The 6,720-nt window shown below is 53.1% G+C and overlaps 1 long non-coding RNA gene across 3 annotated transcripts in view; it reads right to left on the bottom strand.

The window, feature by feature from the left end:
- LOC115302891 overlaps positions 1–6,720 on the bottom strand; it is a 33,939-nt gene that overhangs the window by 16,959 nt on the left and 10,260 nt on the right. Inside the window, exon 2 of one of the 3 annotated variants that reach the window (XR_003913698.1) lies at positions 500–585. The exons of 1 other annotated variant lie outside the window; for it this stretch is intronic. This is a non-coding gene — a long non-coding RNA (uncharacterized LOC115302891). Of the gene's footprint in view, positions 1–499; positions 754–6,720 lie in introns of those variants that run through there. One more of the 3 variants, XR_003913697.1, reaches the window with a different exon arrangement.

Here is a 6,720-nt window from a genome sequence, read left to right as displayed (position 1 = left end):
CGCTCTCTGCAGCCCGGAGCGTGCGGCTGCGGCCCGGCTGCGGCGGGGCCCACGGGAGGCCTCCGCGCCACCCCGGGTAGAAGGGTGAGGCTCCGGGGCTGCGCGCCCCGGACTCCGCGGAACGCCGACGGGGAGAGTCCCCGGTGTCCAGGAGGCCAGAACCAGGGCCGTCTTCACTGGGCGCCCACTGGGCGCCCCAGGCCGTGCTCCGCCGAACAGTATCCCAGAACGGAGTGTTTCTTACGTGTGTGTGCATAACGCCCGTTCCCAGAGCGTTGGGGAGGGCGGCAGAGGGGAATGACACCGGATCCGGGCCTAGGGAGGAGGAGGGATTGCCTTTTTGGTGACCCAGGTAAAATCACGACGCTCCACCGACCTGATGATGGAATCTTCCAACCTCCGGACTGCAGGCCCGCGCGTCCGCTCATGGCACCCCCTGGGCGGAGTGAGGGTGCAGGCGGACCGCTCCTCCTCCCACGCCCTGGCTCTGGCCACTCACCTTTCCACCCGCACACCCTCCTACGAACGGGTGCTGATGGCAAGTTCGTTCCCGAGAAGAGGAGGGAGGCGCCTGCAGGGGAGTAGCTGTAAAAACAGAAAGGAGACATCAGGCGCCCCCCACACCCACCGAGGAGCGCGCTGCAGCCCCCCTCGGAGGTGGGGGTAAGGGACGCGCGTCCTCCAGGTCACGACAACAGCCCGGGGCGGCTGCTGGGCGCACACCGCATCTCAGTCTCGCTCGCCCAGGCGCGGGAGGAAAGTCCAGTACCGGGTAAGGGGGTTCCGGCCCGGCCCGGAGCTCTTTACCCGCCAGCGGGCCAGGCATCCAGCCACCCGTGGGGTGGGACGCCTCCGTGCACCTAAGGCCAAGCGCATCGCGGAGAGCCCGACAGCCACCGCCCTAGGACAACCCGGCTTCCCCGACTGCGCAGCTCCAGAGTCCTGACGCTCCAAACCTGCCCGAACCCGGACCCCAGGCCATTTTCCAGAAGCCCAACTGTTAGAAATGCAGAACCCAAGCTAAAGTGGGCCTCCTGGCGGCGCCCTCTTGGCCTCGCAAGTCAATCTGGATCCTGCTCCCTTCAAAAATGTAAGGACACTTGCTTGTGCACCTCCCTGGCCAGCCGGGCGGGGAACTTCCACCTGTCCCGACCCCTCCCTTCCAACGGAGTGCTCCCTGGAGTCCTAATACGTCTCCCAGTTCGGGATCGGTGTGGTATGGCAGGCGCTGGGGAAACAAGACGCTGGTCGATTCTCCAGGAAACTCTAGCCATTTATTGGTGCTTTCACTCTCTCCAGCTGGTGGAGGTTTGAACTTCATATCCAGACATTCATATGCACCCCCTGCTCCAGCCTGGGGACAGAGCTACCATTTGCTCAGCGCCCACTGTATGCCAGGCACTTCGTTTGTCTATTTAACTTAATTCTCACATGAACCCTGGAGGTACAGCTACTTATGTCACCCCCATTTCATAGATGAAGGGAAACAAGTCTGGAGAGTGACTGACTTGTCAAGGATACGCTGAGTTGCAACGGCAAAAGCATGCCCCCCCCCCCAAAAAAAACCCTGCCTCACAGGTGTGGGCATCCTTCCTTCCCCACTGAATGAGCTGCTGTCCTTATCGAATTTGGATTGCCAGTTTATTAACCCAGTCTAGGATCGCCCTGGGTCCTCAGCTCTAGCGACTCAGCTCAGGAATTGTCACCCCTAGGGACAGAAAAGGCCACAGGCCAGTCCGCCTGCTCTCCCCATGACCCGTGAACAAGGAATTCCTGCGGCCTCTCTGGGCAGCCTGGAGGCATTTCTATCCTAATTCTTGGGCCTGAGTCCAGAACCTTCGGGGAACGTGGCAAAGCCTTATGCTGACCAATAATCCACTCCTGATTTTTAAAATCCCAGTCTACACAGTCAAAGAAGTGGGTGACCTGCATTATTACCAGGATAATTCACGCAGGAGAAAATGAGATGAAGGGGCAGGTTGGACAGGATATTTTTACACACAACCCCAATGGAGACCTGAGGGGATTCAGGAGCTAAAAAGAGGAACATCGCAAGGAAATGCCCCTCTCTCTGGCTTCCTGCAAAAGATTTCCATCCCAACTGATAGGCAGAAAGCCCTAACTCCCTCAACCTCCAAAGCTGAGAGGCGCTTTTTCTTTAAATGACGTTAATGTGACGTTAATGTTTCTTTTTTTTTTCCTTCCAATGAAGCCTCTGTAAGAAACAACCTCCATTTAAAAAAAATTATGCCCACTGGGCCTGATGTGAAATACATTTTAAGAAAACGCAAGTTTGGGCTTTTACAGAAGCCAGGGAAACAGCCCCCACCCCCAGGCTGCCTGAGGTGACAAAGATGACACCTGAAGGTTGGGATGGGGCGGATACCATCGGACTTGGGAGGCGCCAGGAACGTGGGAGGGGAGGATGGAGGGTACAGGGTGACTGCAGCCACACTGGCCAGGGGGCAGAGGATAACAGTCCCTTTCAAAATAAACCCAAATGGTTGGTGTGGGACCAGCGTAGCCAGGAGGATGGCTGTGGTGCCCCACTTGCACCGTGTCTCAACCCTAACAAGACAGAGAAGACTCAGAAGAAATGCCACCCTGTATGTTCTTGCAACACACAAAGCCCCAAGGTTTGGCTGCAGAGAGCAGCTCCACTCACGGCACAGCCTAATTCATAGGGAAGGGGGGCAAAACTAAGTTGCAAGCTGATGGGGGGGGGTGAGGCTGACCACTGAGGGGTCAGAGGGCCTGTGCAAATGGAAGCTGAAAGGAAGTTCTAATTAGCACAAAGCCGGCACCTTCCATTAATAGCTCTCCGTAGGCTCCTGGATGCCGCTGAAGAGAGGCAAGTTGGAATGTGTGAGGCTCACCTGTCCCCAGCTCATTAACAGACCTCGGGTGAGAACAGGGCTGTCCTGGCAGAAGACCGGCCCAAATCAGCAACCCTGCCCCCAAATGTAATTACAGGTCTGACTTCCGGGGCCCCTCCAAGGGGAAAATGTTTAGCACAGGTCCAATGCGACCGTAGACATGAAATCTGGACACACACTCAGCCAGGCCTCTGAGGACTGTGCTCCCTCCAGACTTGAAATAAAGCCTTAAAAAAAAAAGTCCTAGCATACATTCCCTGTGTGTCAAATTCTAGATAGGTCAAACTAATCCATGATAAGAGGCATCAGAAGGCAGGTGAACAGGGATTGACTGAGAAGAGGCAGGAGGGAAGCTTCTGGAAGTGAGGGAAACGCCATCCGTCTGGAGTGTTGGCTACCTGGGTGTAAAATGCGCTTGTCAGAACCCATACAACTGTATACCTATGATCTGTTTCTATATGTAAATTATACTTTTAATAATATATATTCAGGTATATTATGCATGTGGCTGATACCACACACACATATATGTACAAAGGCCTTGGCCCCTAATTGATGTCTCCATAGCCTGTGATATCCCCCAATGTGAAGGTTCACACCCTCTTCTAAATTTTTTTTTACATTTATTTGTTTTTGAGAGACAGAGAGAGACAGAGCGTGAACAGGGGAGAAGCAGAGAGAGAAAGAGACACAGAATCCGAAGCAGCTCCAGGCTCTGAGCTAGTGGTCTGCACAGAGCCCGATATGGGGCTCGAACCCACGAACTGTGAGATCATGACCTGACCTGAAATCGGATGCTCAACCAACTGAGCCACCCAGGCGCCCCCACACCCTTTTGAAGGGTCGCTGTGGAGAAAGGGGCCAGAGCAGATGGGGAAATGGGGCTGTGCACATCTCACAAACCAAACGCACAGCCTTGGCTGGCCGGGTAGGGAGGAGGAATGTCTGAATTGAATCAATTAGCTGCAGAAAACTTCAGAAAAGAAGTAAGGCCCTTCATAAAAACAAAGCCCACTCCTTAATCCCCAAAGGCAATCCTCTCCCCATTCCCATGGCCATTCCTCAGTAAACAAAGAAATCCCTCCTTCCACATCCACACCTCAATATTCATTATGAGCTGACGTTAGAGGCTGCATTCCAGCCTCCCAGAGCGCCCTAATGACTGGAAACCTAAGGGCAGAGACGGTAGGGGTTTCCCTTGGTTTCTGTCCACATCTCTCCTCTCCTCTTCCCATGGCGGTCGGTCGGTTCTTTCTTCCCTCCTCTCTCTCCGTCTTTCTTCTTTTCTTCAAATTAGTGACTAAGCAAACCGAGGCAAGCAAATCAAGGCAGAGACATCACTAACTCTACTTTGTTCATTTATTTTGACAAGTGCAGTTTAATTTTAATTATTTATGATAATACTTTACAGCAGACGAGTAAATGTGCTGGGGTATATTTGGTAACATTAATGAAGTCTGCCTAATAGGAACCACCCCGCCTGCTGGAGAAGTGGGGTGAGGCCACTGGTCTGTGGTAGGGTTTGCAATTTTTTTTGTGGGGGTGGGGGGGGTGGAGGGAACTTAATGGGTTTGAGGATTAGCGGGGGGAAAATTAACCTGATTCTAGAGAAGAGGCAAATACGAAAGCCCATAATCGTGTGTCGATGTGGATTGTGTGTATTTAAACACCGAGAGAGAGCACACTTTGTGATAAGGAGGCCCAGGCGTGCACACATGCCACATGCATATTTACACATGAATCTCAAATGTGCAAATCAGCAGAGGCCCAAAGAAATTAGGCTCTGGGCAATTAAAAATTGAAATAAAAATGGAAAATGTGATACACAGAGTTCTATATCTCTTCAAAGTACCTTTCTCCTACTTACCATATGCCTCAAGTGGGCAAACACCGAGAAAAATGTGGAGGATAATAAAGAGGGTAGGGGGTTTCCTAGCTGGTGATTACTTAGAAATGCTCCCTTCAACACACAATGAACCATGAAAAACGGGTCTCAGTCAATGCAACGTCATTTTAAATGGGACTGATTTCTTTTACAGCTCCCCCTCAATCCTGCCACCACCCTTAACATAACTGATGGTCATCTAAGTGTATGATTTGATATGCAGACCTGATATAGACAAGAGTCGGTCTATTATATACACAGATGTGCAATCATTTGGTCCAAACACATACATATCTGGTATATGTCAAGATACAGGCTCCAGTGTATTTACACTAAGATTATCTACAATAACAATGGACTTGTCATAATACAATTGATGCTTAATTTTTACGTGTAAAGAAATAGTTGACCCTTTATTTTAAAATAAATAAATAAATAATACCCCAGCCACCCCGCCTCGTTTGTCATCTCTACCTTGCAATGCCCAGGGTAGCTTAGGAACATTTCAAAAGAGAGAAGCTGGGTATCTTGAGACAAAGTGCACTGCCCACCTCAGGATAGAGTCCAGAATTCTCCCAGAGTCTAAAAGCCCAGGTTTGGTCCAGGTCGGGGGACAAGAACTATTAGCTAGACAATTACTGGATGATTCCAGTGGGGGGAAGATGAGGCCATTCCACATCTAAGGTGTGCAAAAGGCTCAGAGACGAGGGCCCCCTTCTAGACACCATCACATGTGGTGTGACAGGGTTAGGAGAACCCGCCTGCACCCACCAGGTGCCTTGTAACCACTCCCCGATCTCCAAGCAGAGGAATGTCTTCGCCATTAGGAAACGGTCATCCGCTGGAGGCACCTGGCTCCCTGCTTTCTCGCCTGGGCCCCAAGCTCCTCAAACCCTTCTCCTTAAAGCCGTGGCCTGGCTCTGGCGTGGGAAAGGCAGTTTGGAGCTTTTCACAATCCAGTATCCCCTTGAACCAAAACCAATTAGCCTGGCCCAAGGTCCTGTCATTGAGGCCCTGGCCCTCTTTTCAAACCCCTGCGGCTCAATTGCGGTGAGGGGCCGGCCAGTGAATGCCGGACCACTTAAAGTGGTGCTTAAGCCGGACCGGCCTGGAAGGAAGGAACCGGCGCTAAAAGAGGGGCAACGGCCCATTCTCAGCGCCACTGACCAAGGTTTTGTTCCAGCCACAGCCCCCACCCTGGCTCTATTTTTAAACACCCTCCCCTTCTCTCTGCTTCCCAGCTGTCTGGAGGAGAGATGAAAAGCTGGATCTAGGAAGCCATGAGACACCCAAACTTGGCCGTCCCCAGACAGAAAGGACATCCCCAGGTTCTGAGTTCTGCCCTCAATAGTCTTGCCCTCCTGGCTTTGGGAGCAGGGTCTCTAACGTTGATAGAGCACGGGCTCCATGCTCTCCCTGATGAGCCTGTACAGCAGCCCATCCTACCTGACGAGAAAATTAAGACCCAAGTGACTTGCCCCAAATCACAGCCCTCAAGGGTCAAGGCAATGTGGGGGGAACCTCTGAGAACTCCTGAACACCGCTCTCTGGGGAAGAGAGAGATAGAAGAGGTTGAGAGGTAGACCAGGGTGGGGTTTTGTACTAAGATTGACAGGACGGACGGGAGTACGACCTCAGAGTAATGGGAAGCCTCCCAAAAGCGCCTCTCCGGGACAAGCTCGGGGCTCTCCGAAGGCCCTGCCCGCATCTTCCAACCTCCCCCTGCCCGACCCAAACTGAACTGACCCTGGGCAGAACGGGGTGGGCGTGGGGAGGTGCCACAGCCTTCCTCCACTCGTCTCCTCCCCTCCTTCCCACCCGTCCAGGCGCAGCCAAGACTCGCCCTCTGCGATGGGCGGCACTGTCAGGGCGCCCCGGCCGTCGCCATGGTGACGCGCATCCCACCCTGGGCCAGAGCTGATTGGTCACTCTAGCCAGGCTGACGGGGGTGGGGGGGGG

Source organism: Suricata suricatta, chromosome 9, assembly GCF_006229205.1.
Source record: "Suricata suricatta isolate VVHF042 chromosome 9, meerkat_22Aug2017_6uvM2_HiC, whole genome shotgun sequence".
Classification (NCBI taxonomy): domain Eukaryota; kingdom Metazoa; phylum Chordata; class Mammalia; order Carnivora; family Herpestidae; genus Suricata; species Suricata suricatta.
This window is presented reverse-complemented; position numbering and strand designations above follow the sequence as displayed.